This window comes from Oryctolagus cuniculus, chromosome 18 (genome assembly GCF_051225735.1).
Source record: "Oryctolagus cuniculus isolate XC-2025 breed Fujian yellow rabbit chromosome 18, ASM5122573v1, whole genome shotgun sequence".
Classification (NCBI taxonomy): domain Eukaryota; kingdom Metazoa; phylum Chordata; class Mammalia; order Lagomorpha; family Leporidae; genus Oryctolagus; species Oryctolagus cuniculus.
In genome coordinates, this window is record NC_142884.1 from 59,166,852 (window position 1) to 59,186,828 (window position 19,977).

At 50.0% G+C, this 19,977-nt stretch overlaps 1 long non-coding RNA gene and 1 pseudogene across 1 annotated transcript in view; both read right to left on the minus strand.

Moving 5' to 3' along the window:
- LOC138843105 (uncharacterized) overlaps positions 1 to 19,012 on the minus strand; it is a 97,873-nt gene extending 78,861 nt beyond the window's left edge. The window contains exons 1-2 of the long non-coding RNA XR_016224573.1: positions 18,264 to 19,012; positions 16,148 to 16,253 (exon numbers count right to left, since the gene is read on the minus strand). This is a non-coding gene — a long non-coding RNA (uncharacterized LOC138843105). The remainder of the gene's footprint in view (positions 1 to 16,147; positions 16,254 to 18,263) is intronic.
- Positions 16,895 to 18,023, minus strand: LOC149120972 (serine/threonine-protein kinase VRK3 pseudogene; annotated as a pseudogene).
- Positions 19,013 to 19,977: the final 965 nt, after the last annotated feature.

The following is a 19,977-nucleotide window of genomic DNA, read 5'->3' on the forward strand; positions in this document are numbered from 1 at the left end:
GCTCTCGTGGCCTAACTGCCCAGAAACAATGCAGCAGGGCACTGCCTCCAAGGCTAAGAGCAAGGAAGTGACTGAGGGTTCACGATATAAGGAACGTCACAGGATCTGAGAAGACACATTGGCTATGTTTAATGTCGCCACAGGAACCTGGATCCTTTCAAGAGTGTAAGGTTCTGAAAAGTGTGCAGATTAGAATGAAAACGGGATGAATAGCTGGAAATGTTTGCAAGGAGCTGGTGTGGCCCCGGTCCCCTCTCTCTCCATGCAGCTGGCTGCGTCATCCCCGGTCTGATAGAAGAACTAGCTACAGTTGCTCTCTGAGATGAGAACCAGGGGGCTCAGCTCTGACAGTCAACAAGGACAGTTTGGAGCTATGAGGAGACACCAAACTGGAAACAGGATTGATAAGCAAAAGTCGGCATCCTGAAGAGGGAAAGTAAGACCACACACATCCCAGCTTGACCCCTCCAGGCAAGAGATTAGAAAATCCCTCCATACACAAACTGGAAAACCCAAGGAGGGAAATCTACAGGTACTGACATTTGGATTGGAGGTAGAGGGACAGAAAAACCACCAGGTCAGGGAGCAGAGAAATGGCCAGGTCATAGCTCCATTCCTGGACAGTGAAGCCCCCAGCTTGCAAGTTCTCCCTGACCAAACTAATATATTTCTCACTATCATTTGACATTTCCCCCAAACATATGTATGGATAGCCAGGCATCACTGAATATGATGAAAGTCTTCCAGGCTGGCGCCGCGGCTCAATAGGCTAATCCTCCACCTAGCGGGCCGGCACACCAGGTTCTAGTCCCGGTCAGGGCGCCGGATTCTGTCCTGGTTGCCCCTCTTCCAGGCCAGCTCTCTGCTGTGGCCAGGGAGTGCAGTGGAGGATGGCCCAAGTGCTTGGGCCCTGCACCCCATGGGAGACCAGGAGAAGCACCTGGCTCCTGCCTTCGGATCAGCGCGGTGCGCCGGCCACAGCGCGTCAGCCGTGGCGGCCATTGGAGGGTGAACCAACAAAAGGAAGACCTTTCTCTCTGTCTCTCTCTCTCACTATCCACTCTGCCTGTCAAAAAAAAAAAAAAAAAGAAAGAAAGAAAAAAAAAAGAAAGTCTTCCAAAGCTAAGTGAACAGAAACCATACAGGAACTAAGACACAGATAAAAGAAGAAAAACAATCACAATTTTAATACCCTTGGAGGGGGGAAGAAAATAATATATTTATAAAATGAAATTGCACTTTGCTAAAACTAAAAAACAAGGAAGGAAGGGAGAGAAGGAGGGAGGGAGATGGATGAAGGGACTACCATTACATTCTTAGAATTGTACCTATGAGCTACATTCAATCTGTTATCTTTGTAATAATATCACATTAACATGAAAAAATAAAGTATCATATTTCTGATCTAAAATAATAATAAATATAAATACATTTTAGCAACAGAACAAAATGATGGAAAATGGAAGAGAACAGTTTTAAAAATAATAGAGGGTCTTTGCAGGAAACAATAGCTGAATGCTAGAAGTTTTAGAAGATAAAAATAAAGAAAACCAGAAAAAGGAAATTATTGAAAAAATGAAAGATTCCCCAAAGTGCATACATTTCCAGACTGAGAGAGTTCACTGAGAGCTCAACTCAATGACAGAGAAGGATCAATAAAAAGCACACCAAGGTGAAATATCAGGGATATTCACATACACATGCCAATCCATCCACCAATGCATACTCACCACCTACCTCCTATCTGTATATATTCATACACTTACATATACACACACACACTACACACTACCTACCTATAAATACACACACAAACTTACATACATACTGCATACCCCCATGTGCATACATATGAGAGTGCTTCAAAAAATTCATAGAAAATGAAATTAAAAGATAAGCTCAGGCCGGCACTGTGGCTCAATAGGCTAATCCTCCACCTGCGGCACCAGCACCCGAGGTTCTAGTCCCGGTTGGGGTGCCAGATTCTGTCCCGGTTGCTCCTCTTCCAGTCCAGCTCTCTGCTGTGGCCCAGGAGTGCAGTGGAGGATGGCCCAGGTCCTGGGGCCCTGAACCCACATGGGAGAATGGGAGGAAGCACCTGGCTCCTGGCTTCGGATTGGGGCAGCGTGCCGGCCGCAACACGCAACACCGGCCGTAGCGGCCACTTGGGGGGTGAACCAACAGAAAAAGGAAGACCTTTCTCTCTGTCTCTCTCTCTGTCTAACTCTGCCTGTCAAGAAAAAAAAAAAACCTTAAAAAAAAAAAAAAAAAACCTTAAAAAAAAAAGATAAGCTCATTTTGGTGCAGAAAACTTTGAAATCCATGTATAGTTTTTTTCATTCTATGTATTTTCCATGAACATTTTGAAAGCCCTTGCTATAGACCGTAGGGGTGACTAAATCTTTTCTCAAGCATTGGAAGAATTTCTCAAGCATGGAAGAATCACCTACAGCAAAAACCAGAGTAACAAGAGACAAGCATACAGATTTATTTAATGCACATTTTGCATGATGTGGGAGCCTCCAGAAATGAAGATCCAAAGAAACAGGGAAAGCTGTGTGTTTTGGTGCTAAGTTTGAAGAAGCCGTGGATTAGTTGTGAAGGAGTGTGACTGGACAAAGGGAGGGGACCCTGTGTCTCCAGAGATGGAGCGCTGCTCTCCTCTGGGTAGAGGGTAGGCGTCTCTTCCTTTAGGGGAGAAGAGCAGACTCCCTCCAGGCTTTATGGCCAGCTGCAGGGAAGAAGGGGAGGGGACGGTCAGGGAGATCACTGTGCTTCTGCTGTTTTCTCAGCTGCAAGGTGCCATATTTTACAGCGGAGTGTTCAGAGCCCCCGTCAGCATGCGCGCACACACACGCATGGTAAAGTGCCACAGCTCACCCTGAATGTGGAGAAGGACCCAGGCCCGGGTCCTGTGCGTGAAAACTGGAGGGACATGTCTCAGGAGTGGGAACGAAGCCCGTGGGCCCTCGGAGTGGGACAGCATGGTCTAGTTCAATCTCATCTCCAGCTGATCTGCTGGTATACAAAATGCTTAGGCATGTGAACTCTGGCTTCAGCATCTCCTCGGGCTCACTGTGGTCCTCTCTGGACTTTTCCTCCCTTAATATCTGAAGGTTGTAGACCATAAAATCCAGCATCCTTTTATAATATTCTTTATAATACGGAACATCAGTCTCGCCCAAGTAGAATGTATAAAATGTGCTAACGAGGTACCATAAATCAACTTGCTGTGATGATTTGGGTCTATCACCCTGTATGTAATTAACATGCCTGAAAGAGTGCAAAGCCACTTGGTTTCAACCCAGTTATCTCGAGTCCACACCATCCCTCAGCCTGCTCAGTGCCCTGCACCGGACACTGTCCAAGGGCAGACCCAGGAGAACCAGCTCAGAGGGAGCCTGAACCCCGAGAATGGCCTCCCTCTCACTGCTGCGGGTTTTAGGCACCTTAGCCTCAGGACTGAGGACAAAATCCTGCAAATGTGCAGGAGCCCACATGGCCCAGCCTCAGAGCCCCACGGTTTCCTGATCTGTTCCCTCAATGCAGCAGTCCTCCCCTCACCTCCCAGGGATGAGGGGCAATACAGAAAGGAAAACCAGAACCTCTCTAGAACAGCCCCAAGATCCTGAGAGCCCCTCCTCCTCTCCCTCAGCTCACCCCCTAGTCTCAGCCTCTGCTCTCCCCATCACTGCGGCTGGATCCCCTTCCCCCAGTGCCCTTCCCCCTGCACACCCCGGGGTGCAGCCAGTAGGCTGGATGACAGAGGGTCAGCTGTCAGCCAGGGGGACTTCTACAGGCCCAGGCCAGGTTAGGGGCAGGGAGGAGTAAAGAGACGCAGAGAGCGCTTGGGAAGTGCAGCAGAGGCCCGCAAGGCGGGCTGCGCCTCCTTCCGCTTGGGGACAGCTCTGCACCATGCACCATAAGGCTGAGAAACTTAGACTGAGTGTACGGGGTTTTTCTTAATTTCTCATTTTTTGGTGGTTTTTGGTTTTTGCTTTAAGCAGAGTGGCATTTAATGTTTTAAAATGCGAAAATGTGCCCCAGTGCCTGCTGTCACTTTGGTCCAGGTTTCTTTGTATGTCTGGAGTCCATGGAACACGGGTTTTCATCTGCATCTATCAGCAAGGACAGAAAACTGGCCCAATTCCTAGGGCCCTTGTGTGGCCAAGAAAAGTGTGCAGTCTCCTCCAGGGCACCGAGAAGTGGAGACGGCAATGATGCAACCCCTGGCCCCAGTGGGTGACAGAGCCCAGCCTGCCACGAGGCCTCCAAACCCACTTGCTATGATATGAATGCTCATGCCTCTCCCAGATTCACCTGTGGACTCCTCATCCCCCGCAGAGAAGGAGGTAGGGCCTTAAGACGGTGATCAGGTCCCACGGGGAGAGGCCTCATGATAGGGTGCAGCTCCCTCTCATGCCTTCCAGCACGTGAGGACACAGCAGCCACCTAAGAACCAGACAGCTGCCCTCACCAGAGCCCAGCCATGCTGACACTCTGCCCCTGCACTGCAGCCCACTGCGAGGAATGAATACCTGTCCTTTCCAAGCCGCTTGGTCTACAGGCCTCTGATACGGCAGCCTGAGCTCGTGAACCCTCCCTGTGGCTAAGCACCAGCCAGCACTCACCACAGCGAAAGCACTGGCTAAGGAGCAACTCTGCAGCCCCGCTGTATCACAGGCACATCCTGCATCCCTGCTTGAAAACACTGTCTATCTTTCCAAAGTGAGCAACACAGCACATGAGCTGGGAGCTGAATGTACGGCTCCTCCCGTCTGCATAGGTTAATGCCCTCCTGGGTACACACTTCTCACCACCTCCTGTGATAGGAAAGCCTGGCCCTGGGCAGACACATTTTGTTTTTATAATCGAAAGGCCCTTAGGGGCCCCAACTGCTGATGAATTAGGTAGATTCTGGGGGCCAGCACTGTGGTGTAGCGGGTAAAGCCACCACCTGCAGTGCCGGCATCCCATATGGGCGCCGGTTCATGTCTCAGCTGCTCCACTTCCAATCCAGCTCTCTGCTATGGCCTGGGAAAGCAGTGGAAGATGGCCCAAGTCCTTAGGCCCCTGCACCCACCTGGGAGACCTAGAGAAAGCTCCTGGTTCCTGGCTTTGAATCCATGCAGCCCCAACCATTGCAGCCAATCTGGGAGTGAACCAGTAGACAGAAGATCTCTCTCTTTCCTCTCTCCTCTCTCCTCTCTCTCTCTCCTCTCTCCCCCGCCTCCTGTGTAACTCTTTCAAATACACAAATCTTAATAATAATAATAATAATAATTAGGTAGATGCTGACCTTGGTCCTGACATAAATCCCATGGTTTGGGAAGGTCATTTCTCCCCTCTGAGCCCCAATTTCCTCATCTTTGAAATAGGGCTGCTGGCCGGCGCCGCAGCTCAATAGGCTAATCCTCTGCCTGCGGTGCCGGCACACCGGGTTCTAGTCCCGGTTGGGGTGCCGGATTCTGTCCCAGTTGCCCCTCTTCCAGGCCAGCTCTCTGCTGTGGCCAGGGAGTGCAGTGGAGGATGGCCCAGGTGCTTGGGCCCTGCACCCACATGGGAGACCAGGAGAAGCACCTGAATCCTGGCTTCGGGTCAGCGTGGTGCGCTGGCCACAGCGCACCAGCTGCAGCGGCCATTGGTGGGTGAACCAACAAAAGGAAGACCTTTCTCTCTGTCTCTCTCTCTCACTGTCCACTCTGCCTGTCAAAAAAAAAAGAAAAAGAAAGAAAGAAAGAAAGAAAGAAAAGAAATAGGGCTGCTGGCTCCCTTGCTTTGCAGCCCCCTTCCACCTGAAACTGCGAATTGAAGTCCCTTATCAGTAAGGTTATTGTTTAAGTGTCCATGTTTAAGTGTAGGAAAGTGACATAAACTAGGGTTTTCTTTATTTTGTTTTGTATTTTAAGATTTAGTTATTTATGGGGCCAGCTCTGTGGCGTAGCAGGTAAAACCACCGCCTGCAGTGCCGGCATCCCATATGGGCGCTGGTTCTAGTCCCTGCTGCTCCACTTCCAATCCAGCTCTCTGCTATGACCTGGGAAAGCAGTAGAAGATGGCCCAAGTCCTTGGCTCCCTGCACCCGCGTGGGAGACACAGAAGAAGCTCCTGGCTCCTGGCTTCGGATCAGTGCAGTTCTGGCCGTTGCAGCCAACTGAGGAGTAAACCAGCAGATGGAAGACCTCTGTTTCTCTCTCTCCCTCTGCCTCTTTCTTTCTCTCTTTGTGTAACTCTCATTTTCAAATAAATAAATAAATATTTTTTAAAAAGATTTAGTTATTTATTTGAAAGGCAGAATAACAAAGAGAAAGGAAGATAGATATAGAGAGAGATCTTCCATCCACTGGTATGTACCTCAAATGCCACCACCCAACAGCCAGGGCTGGGCCAGGCCAAAGCTAGGAGCCCAGAACTCCATCTGGGTCTCCCACTGGGGTGACAAGACCCAGGTACTTGGGTCACTGGAAGCAGAGCAGCCGGCACTCAAGCCAGCACTCCAGGATGACTGCCAGTGTCCCAAGCAGAGCCTTCACCAACTGAGCCACAATAATACCTGCTCTCATAAACGAGCTCTAAAGTTGTCTTAGACAAGAGCCACTCCGCACACCCAGCTGAAAACATCTCAAGGAAGGGGCTGAGCCCTAAGGAAACCAGGTTGGGCATTCAAGATGTCTCTGAGGTGCAGCAAGCGTGTATCTGTGCGTACAGGTCTGTCTGCTCATAATCACAACCAGAATTTGAGAGTAACAGCTCAAATGTGGTGTTGTCCCATTTTATCCTGATGGATCAGGGGCCTTGCTTGGCACACACAACCATTTAGGGCAGGGTCCCTTGTGCCAGAGTTAGCCCCCTGCGTCCCACCCCCCAGCTCCATCAGCAACACACCCCTCTGATCAACGTCTCAACCCTTTGATCCCAATTTCAAATAATTAGGGAGGTTTCCGTGGCATCGTCATAAACAGTTTTTGTGTCTCAAATCAGAAACGACGCTCTAAGGCATGCTGGGAGTTATGCCAGTTTGGGGGAGGGGTGGATAATTAAGCAAATCATGGTGAATTAAGCTTTCTGCAATGAGGCACAAACATCTTTTCCAGAGCCGCAACATCCTGTTAGCTTATGTTTTGCCAGAGAGAAAGGCAGGGCCTGTCCTCAGGGTTTTCAGCCTGGTAAAACACATCTGGTTACGGAGCCAAATATTTAACGGTCATTAAAATCCCCAACTCCCTTTGCCAAGAAGTTTTCTCCTTTGTTATTCAAGTGTGGAGCAGTTATGGAAAATGCGTTCCATATGGTTGGTGCTGCCTTCCTATTTACTTCATCAAATCACAGCTTTGAAAGAGCTATTTGATGTCAAAGATGCGTTAAGATTTTATAGACTTTCCCAATGCAGCTTTTAAAGAGTCTCCCTTTGAACCCGAAAGACTTGCCAAGACTAAACAGAACCAAAACCACCAGGGGTCAGGGGCTTTGCTGGAAACAAAGACCTCAGCCTGATCAAGGGCTTTCAAAGGTTTGGGGCAAACACGCATTTCCACCCGCTTGCCAACGAGCTGCACAAAAGATCATGTTTCCCACGCAAGTCGTATTCAAGTGCATGCCTTACTGTACGCCTACTGTATTAACAATGCAACACCCTCACCCACCACCTCCCACCAAGACCAGGGACGTGAGTCAGTCACATGCTCAAAATATCAACAGAACTTTACAAAGTGGGAAAAGGTATCGTTGAGCCGTAAATCAAAATTTGTTTATCAATTCTTTCCAGTGAGGATTCCTCAGTCCCGAAAGAAAAAGCAAACTGACGCAGAGCAGACGGTGGAACCGCTCTCGGGGCCAGAGGCAGCAGGTGCTCTGGGACGTGCGGGGTGAGGAGGACATCAGGGCAGCTCTGTGGCTCTGTGTTGCAGATGGGGAAACTGAGGACCAGAGCCCAGGGCCAACAACAGCACCAGAAGCCCCCACATCAACCCTTTCCGTCCTCTTCACTGCCCTTGCCCTTCCCCAACCATCATGGTCTCTTCCCTGGACCTTCATGGCAGGCTCCCTCCAGCCTCTCCTCGTCGTCACACTCCTCCATACAGCAAGAGGGAAGTCCTTGTCCCTCGTCTGCTCGGACCCTCCAGCAGCCCTGGTACCCAGCACAACGGTGCCCTAGCAACCCTGGCTGGTTCTGCTAGCTCGCTCCACCCACAGCTCATCCTGCTGCTTCCAGCCCTTGGAGGACACCAGCCTGTTTCTGCCCACAAGCCCTTTGCGCTGACGGTCCCTCTGTTCAGGGGTACCATTCCCGGCTCTGTGCATCTCATCTTCCAGCTCTCAGCTTCAGCTATACCTCTCCAAAGAGGACCCCCACTTACTGTTGTCTCCACATTTATCATCCAAGCTCCCCACCCTGGATGGAGAATTTCCTGAGGCCAAGTAAACAGAGACTAGGTATTATTTTCGGCTATAATCCCAACACCCAGCACAGTGCCTGGGATGTAACTGACACTCGGCAAGCATTCCCCCAACTCTGGGCTCCTTCCATTAACGAGAAAGGGGAATAAATGTCGGTGGTTACGTTTATAACCCTACTCCCCTTGCTCTCTTTTTCTCTCTCCCTGAGACAGCCTTCTCCTTCCCACCCAATGGTCCTGCCTTAGCTCACAGCTCACCTGTTCTCAGGTCCCCCAGTTCTTCTGAGATTTCAAGGCTTCTGGGTAGTTCACAAAGCAAAATGCAACCCCTCTGAGGAAGCCTGATACTCTAATTGGAATCAAAACATGTCAACTAAAAAAATCTCAAGAACTTGTAGCAGTGGAAACTGAGGCAGCCATCTAACGGGGGAGCTGCCTGGGAGAGAGACATCGAGACTGGGTCTCTCTCAGACCCCAGCATGCCTGCCTCCCAGAACTCAAGCTGACGGAATCGGCTGCTGACAGCAACTGCTCTATTGCTCGCTCACCATGGTTTCAAGTGGTGTCTTCCTTTCCCATGTATCTTCCTTGAAGCTCACACAAATATTTTTCTTTTGTATTTTTCTGTTGAAAGAAACAAAGCTTGAGAGCTTGAGAGCCAATGTCTGTGAATTGTGCCAGGTAGATGAGCATCCTTGGCGAAATGCTTGCAAAGAGAAACAGAACTCTACAGATGGAGCATGTGCTCCTCCAGTCATCCCACAGACATTTTTGAGAGCCTCACGTGTTCCAGATGTTGTCCTGGGGACCCCCTGGTGACCAAGGCCTGCTCATTCCCAAGGGGAGGGCAGATGTTAGGCAAATGATCAGGCTGCATTGATTCATGGGTCATCACTGGTCTGGTGGAGACCATGTGTGGGACCAGCACAGGGGACCCTGTTTTAAGCCAAGTTTCAAGGTGAGTTGAAAGAGGCTTCCTTAGGGAAACAGCATATGAGCTGACGTCTGTTGTAGAGACAAAGCAGAGAGCAACTGCCACACAGTCAGCAGGGCCCAACCTCCAACCCCAGCCAAAGCCTCGCTCGATTGCTTGATTCTGTGCACACCCCTCTCCCCTCTCTGTTGGACCCCATTAGCTTCCCAAATCCTTCCAGCTGCTCCCCTGCTTCCTCCACGTGCACCACCAATGCCCAATGTAATTCCTTTGCTGTGCCTAGAATTCATATTTCAACACTCCCATCCGGGGACCCCAGCTTCAGGCTCATCCCTGCTCTCTACCAGGTCCTGTCCCTGAAACATAGTCCCAGGCACTTGGGCACCAGGGGAGTGCCAAACCTGAGCAGTACCCAAAGGGACACATGCATTTACAGAATGTTACTTACAGAAAGGTTCAACCTGGAGCAAAGGGGGTGGCAAAAGAGGAAGGAACGCGGGGGCTGGGGGGCAGGGGTCCAGCCCAGTGTGATGGGGAGAGCCAGGAGCACAGCACTATGGGGTGAGCAGGCTCTGTGCCGCCCGCACCCCTCTGCTCTCAGCAGTAGGTGCCTTTCCTCCTTGGGCGCCGTTAGGACCCACAGATGAATCTGAATTCAAGTGAACTGAAATGATCGCATTCAAAAGGAGCTCGTTCCCAGGCAAACAGCCCCCTGAGAGTAGTTTTGGCAAGAGCTCTGTTCTGACTCCGTGTGGGCTGGAGGCAAGGAAGGGGAAGAAAGGAGGGAAGTCCCTCTGAAGGAGCTTCGACCCCAGACCTGAGAATCTTCCTTCCAGCCTTTGGCTGCTCTGGTAAAGAGAGCTGGTAAAGACTGTAGCATCTCCAAGCAGTAGACTCTGAACAGCAAACACTGCTGAGAGGAGAGCCCACGAGGCTCCAAGAGGCGAAGGCCTTGGACAGTTCCACATGGGCAGGGGTCATCACCAGACCCCCAGCACCTGCACAGTCCCTGGACCACAACAGGTGCCCAAGGACTGTTCGTGTGAATCAGTACCTAAGGGGAGAGGCAAATAAGCAAATGGCCCATTGTTGGGGGAAAAGACACAGCAAAGCACAGCACATGACCGCATCACTCTCCAGAGTTGCCACTGCAGCCCCTCCCTGCCAGTCTCTCCCAGGAAACGGAAATCTCTCCCCAGAAGCTGGGTTTCTGCACACATGTGTTGGGACCTAGATTGTACTGGCCATTTACACATAGCAGACATAAGACTCAAAAACAAAACTGGTAGGAATGGAACTGACTTTCTGGCACACCTAACTGGCCAGCAGCATTATCAGGGTAGTGGTTCCACGCTATTCCACTCCTCAGCTTCCTTTGCAGGTCAGTCCCCCTATCTCTGGCATCCCCTGACTCCCTCTGCCAGAAGGGTGAGCAGCTGCATCCAGGATCCTTACTTAACATCCCAGAAGCAGAAAAGAAAAGTCCCTCCTTCTCCAGGGTATAGAAGACCTAGGGAAGAAACCAATTGGCTGATTTGGATCCTGTGCCCATCCCTTGAGCCAAGCCTTTGCAGCCAAGGGAAGAGTACTCTGATTGGTTAAGCTTGGATTGGAGGTAAACCTGGTGGCCAGAGATACTGGCTCTGCAACTGACAACCCCACAAGAGCTACATGGAATGGGCGAGTAGGGTATGCCTCCCAAAGAAGAGTCTGCCATAATTATTGCTTTATGTTATCAAGGGAGAAAGAAGGCATGCTAGGCAGATAACAATAATAGATGCCTCCACTCATATCCTCCAAGCTCATGGAGCCCTCCAAGACTGCTGCAGAGACGTTGAGAAAGAAACAAAGGGACTATCATCACTCTCTGAAGTCCTGGCAGAATGTGCTTTTCATAGCAGGGAGGCCGAATGCCACAGCCGAGGAAATGCAGGCTTTGGAATCGGACAGACCCAAGTTCAAATCTCAGTCTCACAACCTGCTAGCTCTGTAACCTGGGGCAAGCTGGTGAAATCCAATGAGCTCCATTTCTTCATTTGCAAAGTAAGCAGCAAGACCCAATACCTAATATGTACTCAGGATTAAATGAGAAAAATATGTGAAAGACTGAGCATACATTGTCTGACACAAGACATCAATAAACATTTGTTCAATTAGTGAATTAATTAATTTGAACTTCACAGGTCAGAGAGGACCTGGCTTCACTGTCCTAGTTCCATCACTCAGGAGCAGAACGAGTTTTTCCCTTCTAGTGAAAATAGACGGTAGCACAGTTTAAAGTTCTAGGACAAAATAAGTCCAATTGGCCAAGCATGGGCCATGTGCTAGTCAGGGCAAGGCAAGGTTCTTGACTATGCACCCTCTGTGTCTATATGTCACTTTGGTCCTGGTCACAGTAACAAAGAAGCAGGCACTACCCTGAGAGTTTTTACACACTCACTTTCTGTATCTGCCCTACAAGGCCTCCCACAGTATCAACAACCCCACCTTATAGAGGAAGAAACTGAAGCTCACAAGAGAAGAAAAGTGATCTCCCAGCAGGAAATCAGGCCAATGCACGGCAAGCAAAAGTCAAGCACTCACCGCGTCTCAGCTGGAAGCATGGCCAAGCTCCCGGACACTCACTCATCGTTGCTCCCAAGCCAACAGCAGGATGGAGAGGCACGCCTCTCCCAGTCATAGCTTGCCCGAGCCTCACCTCTGCACTTGAGAGCCGGGGAAGTGTGAATTAGCAGCACTTTTACAGATGAGGAAATAAGCTCTAAAATGTCAAGCAACCTGCTGAGGGCCATGTAACCATCCCATGGTCAAATTCATCTCAGTCTTACAGAGGAAAGACAGAACTGAAATGACCAGGATATTCTTTCTACTGGACACATATTGAAGATGTGACTTGCTTTTATTATTATGTTTTAATATTTTTAAATTTATTTGTATTTGAAAGGCAGAACAACAGAGTGAGAGACAAAGACAGAGAGAGAAAGAGAGAGAGACTTGTGGGGAGCAACCCGGACTGGACTGAGTTACTGGAATTAAGACTTATTCTATGCATCTGCTCTCCCACAATATGGCGCTGGGAGAGGAGAAAACAGCTTCTATGCAGCTGCCTCTTGCCAACTTGAGTGCTGACCTCCAGGAGCTGATCCTGCTCCTGATTGGAGGAGAGCAGCGTACTCGGCGTGTGGGCAGCCGAGTTGGGATTGGCGGAGGAGGACTACAAAGGAGGAGAGAGACGGCATGCACCAGGAACATCTAAGGGGAACATCTATCTGAAGGAACACCTGTGCAGCCCCCGAGCCGGCGGTGTGCCGCTCCCCCGCGGAAGTGGGGAATGTGGCAGGGGGAACCGCCCTTCCACGGAGGTGGAAGGGACGGTAGCCAACCCGGGAAGAACCAGCAGTAAACCCGGGGAGGGCCGAGCAGACAAAAGAACAGCGCAGGGTCCTGTGTCATTCCTCCACAAAGACGGGGAGCGACAAGACTTCCATCCACTGGTTCACTCCCAAATGCCCACAAAAGTCAGGGTAGTCCAAGAACTCCATCTAGGTCTCCAGATAGGTGACAGGTACCCAAGCACTTGAGCCATCACCTGCTGCCTTCCAGGTGAGCATCAGCAGGAATCTGGATCAGCAGTGAAGGCAGGACTCAAATCCAAGCACTACGCTATGAGACGCAGCTTAACCTCTGAGCCACAACACCTGCCCCATTGGTCACTGTTAATACCCGCCTAGACTCTGAGTGTGGGAAGAATCTTAAAGGGCAGTAGGCAAACCTCCTGCCCAACCTGGAAAACTTCCTTCAGCCCCTCTAATGCATGGGGAGGGGCAGCCAGGGTTAGAAATACACCCTAGAACCACTCATCCCCACATGGCAACAAGTATCCAATGGACCACCAAGCAGGCCACAGATATATCACCATGTAATTTTCTGAAAATGAAAACTTCCTGATGGTCTACAACATACCTTCATGGTAAAGGAATTTTTAAAATCTAGCATTTTTATATCAAGATGAACAAATTGTGATAAATGCATCTGTCATCAAGGAAATGCTCCATGGATCATGATCTTGAAGTCTAAGTTTTGGACCAATTATCTAGGAAAAGGATTTGGCTACAGCATCACCTCCCACACCTTCTGGGAAATTAGAATTTTCTCTGCATAGATATAGAGTGATCCTATAATTTATTGTCCAAATGGAAACACTTCCAAGAGTAAAAGGGAATGAAACTGATCATTCTGTCACGACCAAAGGTATAAACCAAGACAGTCACCCTAGTAAGAGGGAACAATTAAAAATCACTCACTCACACAGAGCTAACATCAAATGTTTGATGTCTTGCTAAAAACATCTTCACTCTTCATCAGTCTTTTTTGACCTCGATATTTCATGTGATTCCATGGCAGAAACTGTTCCAGGAAAGGTGCAGACAAACATATATTCTGAGTGGAGGTTTTACACGGCTGCTGATTTAGTTAAAATGGCTTTTAGACACTGTCTTTGGATAATCTAAGTTGACTACAGAACAACAGCACAGCAGGAGGTTAATCGAGATGCAGCAACCTACAGCTCATTGTAATTCCTTTTGGTTTATTTTCTAAATCTTTTTTTTTTTTTTTTTTTTTTTTTTTTTTGGTCTTTGAATCCTGTCTCCAGTTATGCCAGGTTTGGCGCAGTCACAGCTCCATCCTACCTTTGTGGAACAGCCGCCTATCTTCCTCTTGAGCCCAGGAGGGAGCCAAGTGCACAGAAGAGAAGTGGGACTGTGCAGTCTGTCACTCCTCTAGACAGACAGCCAGCCCAAACAGTACAGACTCCTACCAAGGGAGTTCTTACATTTTAAAGCCCTGGGATATTCACGTGCAAGGCTGGGAAGTCTCTCTACTGCTCTCTCACTAATTCCTGAGGGGTAATCTTTTCTACCTGCAAGTCATTCTATCGCCCAGTCCCCTTCCACTGATAGAATTCTATTTTCTTGGTTCCAGCACTGTGGCACAGTGGGTTAAGCCATATGGGTGCTGGTTCAAGTCCCAGCTGCTCCACTTCCAATCCAGATCCCTGCTAATGCACCTGGGAAAGCAGTGAGGACTAGCAGATGGAAGCGCTCGCTCTCTCTCGCTCTCTCTCTCCTTCCTTCTCTCTGTAACTCTGCCTTTCAAATAAATAAATAAAATCTTAATAAATAAATAAAAAGACATTAAGAATTCTATTTTCTTCCCCCAAATACTCTAACCTTGAGATAACTGAAATGGAGAGAAGCAAGAAGGAGGGAAAGGGTGAAGGGAGGCAGGAAGAAAAGAAAGGAAAAAGAGAGGAAGGGAGGGAGATAAAAGACCAAGAGGGCAAAGGAAACCTAAAGAAAATGAACTCAGTATCCCTGCAGCCACTTCCACAAAGGGCGAGCTCAGTTGTTCAACAGATGCAAGGTGAGTTCCAGGCAGTAGGGGTTAGTTAAATGCACTACTTCCAGAGAGAATCTCCCCAGAACCACATCAATTTTGCTGATAGGCATTTGGACCTCCCAAATTCTTAGTTATGGGCAGAAAGTGTCACTGAAGCAGGATAACTGAAAGCTGTGAGCTGACATTCTTCCGGAATCATTGGATCTTTCCAAAGTTTTATATAAGAAGCCAATTTGTGGGACCAGCATGGTGGCATAGCAGGTAAAGCCGGCTCATGCAATGTCGGCATCCCATAGAGGTGCCAGTTAATGTCCCAGCTGCTCCACTTCCAATGTAGCTCCCTGCTAATAACCTGGGAAAAGCAACAAAGACTGCCCAAGTGTCTGGGCCCCTGCCACCCACATGGAAGACCCAGATGAAGTTTCTGGTCCCTGGCTTTGGTCTGGCCCAGCACTGGCTATTGTGGTCATTTGGGATGTGAACTGGTATAGATGGAAGATCTCTCTCCTTCTTTCTCTCTCTCTCTTCCTCCCTCCTCCCTCCCTCCCTCTCCCCAACCCGGCCCTGCCACTCCCTCTCTCTGACTTTCAAAATAAATAAATACATCTTTTAAAAAATAAAGAAGCCAATCAGTTAGATGAACTGTATAAGTGGGTACTTGGATTAGGGTCATGCAGGATAAAGAGAAGGCTGGGAGGTAGGGGTGAATACTGCAAAGAGTGGAGAGCCAATCTGCAAAGGAGATGAGTGGGTAGATGAGAACACACCTATGAAAAGTCCCTGCCATTTTGCAATAGCACAAATAATTTGGGAGGTGTCCAAAATACTGAGGGGGTGGAGGATGGCAGAAACAGTTCAGGAAACCCAAGAGTCCTTGAGGTCCTTGGTGTCTACCCTATGCCACCTAAGAGCCCCTGGATTCCAGCAGAGATGCTTCAGACTCCTGCAGGGGTGGTGAGAGTGAGTGTCAGGACAAAGGGGCACTGGAATGGGTATTATTCTCCAACCTGACCTCACTGCATCCACATCTGAGCTCCAGGTAAGATTTCATCTGAATAAGAATCAATTGCTGAAAATATGGTCGCCAAGGATTCTAAAGTCTGACGGACTTAAGCCAGGGGATAAACGGACCTGCCAAGGTCAAACACAAAAATCATAACCCAACTAAAATAGCAATTGGATCCCCTGGTTCTGGATTTACACAGTTTGGTGTGAAGATGTTCCAGGAATCAAATGAGAGAATGAAAGAGGCCAAAAAATAGAATCTCAGCTTTTGCCATTGTTGGCCAAGAGAACCCCGGTCCCAAACATCACACAGACACACACTTCACCTGGAAAGACCTGGCACAGTGGCTCCAGGGCTCGGTCACACTACATGTGTGTCTCATAGGAAATGTGGACAAAGAATCATCCTCACCTGTTAATCAACAAGAGATGGAGAAAATTTTCATGGTCCTTTAATACCCCGTTTAGCACCTGTGCCTCCAGAGAGAGGTAGATCCACAAGAGACTCTTCAGTTTTGCTGAGTGGATTGATAAAAAAAAAAAAAATACATATCAATGAGTGAAGATCAAACATTCCCAAATTGCTTGAAATTAGCAGTCAGCTAAGTACCACCCATAAGTCAACCCCTGTCCACTTCCTGTTTTGTTGTGAATAACATTTTTTGGAACATAGCCACTCCCATTCATTGACCGTTCTCTGTGGCTACCTTCTTGTCACGGGTCAGAGCTAGGTAGCTGTGAGAGAATCCATGAGTGAGGAGTAAGACAGACTCGCAGGCAGTTAGTGCAGGTCCCTGTACTAATGTGAAAAAAGCAGAGTCCCTTTAAGAGAGACAAAGCCCTTGCTGCCTTCAGCAACACTTGCGGGTTTTTTTGTTTTGTTTTTTTGTATTTTTCCCAATAAAACAATTCATTACCAAAGCAGAGTGGTGCCACTGCCAGGAGGGTCCCTGCTGGGCTCCGTCCACACCCCCTGCCACCAGGAGTCAGCCCTGTGAGGCTGGGCAGGGAAAGGAGGCACTTCCCATATTCGGAGAGCAGCTGCCGGCCTCCTTGATGCTGGGGGGGGGGGGGGGGGGGTGTCCAGCAGTGGGCAGGAACATGCATCCCATTCCAGGGATTTTTCTAGAATTTTATCTGTAATTAAACAGCAGGCCCCAAGTCACATTATCTCTTCGTTTTCTTTTAAAGATTTGTTTCAGACTGCAATTTGAAATTCTGGGTTACCTACTGCACCACTGGGAGGTCCGGGGGCCATAGGGCAACACACACAGCTCCCGCGGCAGGGCCTCCAGACTCTTCCTCAGCGTGGCGTGGGGCCGCGTCTCCGCACACTTGAGACCCATCACCACCTTCAGGTACTCCTACACCCCCTGAGGGCCTGATCCGGGGACCACGCAGTCCCACCAGGAGCCCTGGGCTGTCCAGGAACTTCTGTTTCTGTTTCATGATCTCCCGGGTATTAGGCAGGCAGTGTGTCCAGGGCAGAACCCTGCAGAGCCTGCTGACCCACAGCCCTTGTGCAGGTCCATGCCGATGAACTTGAGGTCCCCCTTGGGCGGGCTCCTGCTGCCTTCCACACAGGCCGCATGTCTGCCACCTGGGCAGCAGCAGTAGGTGAAGCCGTAGCCCCCGGGGGTCAAATGGCTCAGGTCATCTGGGTTTACGAGGATATCGGGAGCTGTCCCATTGCCATGAACATGCTAATTCTCGCTCCAGGCACCCAGCGGTCTGCAGGCCCCCTGCAGCACACACACCTCTGACACCACACGCTTCAGGGGGTCCTCCAGGGCCCACCGGAGGCTCCTCCCCAGGCTGGGGAACACCAAGAACCTGCACTCGTCCTGGTGAATGCCAAAACCCGTGCAGGTGGGGACAGCCAGGAGGGGCTGGGAGCTCAGCTTCCGGCCCTTGTCCACTTGCAGAGGCTTGGCGGCCCACCGGAAGTTCTGCTCATTAAACAAGCATCCGGCCTCGGCATCCAGTTTGAGTGAGAATCGGTGTTTCTGGGCATTCTTGAGGCCAGGGGCGGGCTCAGCTTCCTAGAGGATGCCCTGGTGGTCGCTGCTGGCGAGGGCTCCCCGCTCCCAGCACGGTCCCTACGGGTAAAGCCTCAAGCGAGGCGGTCACCCGGGTTCCGCTTCAGTGTCTGGGGCTTTGCCTGGTCGTCTGCGGGCTGCTTTCGGGGGCTGGAGGGTCCGCTCGGGGACCCTGGGGGTCTCAGAATCTTCAGAAGTGCCACCGCCCAACAAGACGGAAGAGTGGGACGAGTGACGGTGCCGGACCATTTCGCTCTCTTGGGAGAGCCTCGGAAGGCTTGGAGCTCGGCTCCCCCCTGCAGCCTCGGCCGGACGGCCCGCGAGCTCTGATGCGGCTCTGGTGCGGCTCCGGGACTCCGCAGCTCCACAGCAGGGGCAGAATTTGACCGATGCCACCGGCTGGGCAGAGACGGATCACAGTCTGCACGTGTGGCGGCGTCCTGGGTGTTGCGGGAAGACACAGGGCCCTCCACGGGCACTAGGCCTCACCTTCTCTGCCCGCCAGCAGGCACTTCCGCCAAGGCGAAGGGCGCCACTCGCGCATCCTCCATCGCGCAGTCTCCGTTGACCTCCCGACACCCCCTCCTCCCCGCGCTGTACGTGCCCGGGAACTCCATTTCCCAGACGCCTCCGCGACAGGCCAGCCCTTGACTGGGAACGCGCTGGTGCTATCCTGAAGGCAGGCTACACAGGGCTACAAACTCTAGCCCTCCGACGGGTTTTATCTCTGCCTCAGATTGGTTGTTCTTCCAGCCTCCTAATTGGTTGTTCAGCCCATGATCTCGTCCCGCTCACTCTTTTCCTTCCTTCTCCCTTTGTATAGCATCAGTTCTGCTCAGGCACCCCCTCGGCAGTTAGGACTGCTTGCAAAGACATCTAAAATCACAAAACATTAGAAATCTGTAGGAAAAGTGTGGTTCTTTAGGAGACGTGGAAGGTCACTGATAAAGCCAAGCGTCCTACAAGAAGCGAATGAGGGGCCGACGCTGTGGTGCAGCAGGTTAACGCCCTGGCCTGAAGCGCCGGCATCCCATATGGACGCCGGTTCAAGACCCTGCTGCTTCTCTTCCGATCCAGCTCAGGCCTGAGAAAACAGTGGAGAATGGCCCTAGTCCTTGGGCCCCTGCACCCGCATATGAGACCCGGAGGAAGCTCCTGGCTCTTGGCTTCGGATCAGCTCAGCTCCGGCCGTTGCAGCCATCTGGGGAGTGAACCAGTGAATGGAAGATCTCTCTGTGTGTAACTCTGACTTTCAAATAAATAAATAAATTTTAAAAAAGAAGAAGAAGAAGCAAAGGAAACACACACCATTTGGAGTTTCCCAACAACCAGTTTGAAGAGGAACCCTACAACCACACAGCTGAAGCAACATGCCTTGTTTTTCAAGAAAGGCAGACTCATTCCTTTCTAAAACAAGGGAGTCTTTTCTCCCCGGAGTCCTTCGTAAGAGGCTATCATGCTACGTAGTGAGCATGATCTTCAGTACATTGTAGAATAAATCCTCTGAAAATTCTCACCAGGCTCAACCTATTTATTCAACGTGTTCGGCAATATTTAATTCAACACTTAACAAATATCCACGGAGTGTCTACTGTGGGCCAGGCGTTGTCTGAAGCATGAGGGACACATTGAGGAACAAGACAGGCATCAAGCCTGCTCCCTGGAGGTGGTACAGTCAGATGGCATCCGACCAAAGATCTAGTGAAAGCATTTCAACTGGGACTAGAGGGGATGTAAGTGTCACTCCCAGAAGTACAGCTTTCAGGGGATCTAATGACATTCAGTGTGAGATGCGAGAGAAAAGACACTGGGCTACATTGGGCTCACAGCCTGTGTTTTCAGAGTGCTGAATACCTACAAATGTGTTTCAGCAGATACGCTCTGTGATGCATACGTAGCCAAGGGGGCTTCAAAAAGTTCATGGAAAATGCGATCGTAGGATATTGTGAATTTCTCTGCTCGTGTAAGAGTATAAACATAATAAAGGTACAAGTATATTATTAAACCTGCCCCTCTCCTGTTGCCCTCACTTAGCTTCCTCCTACAGCTATGAGCCTGCCGGCTTCTGCACACTTCTGAGTACTGAACTCTTCAGAGGAATGGATGGACCACAGCCTTTAAGCAGTTCCCTTCCATAATGTTCCTGGACCTTGGTCATGTTCATAAGGAATTTTTTTAAGGTTTATTTACTTAACAGGCAAAG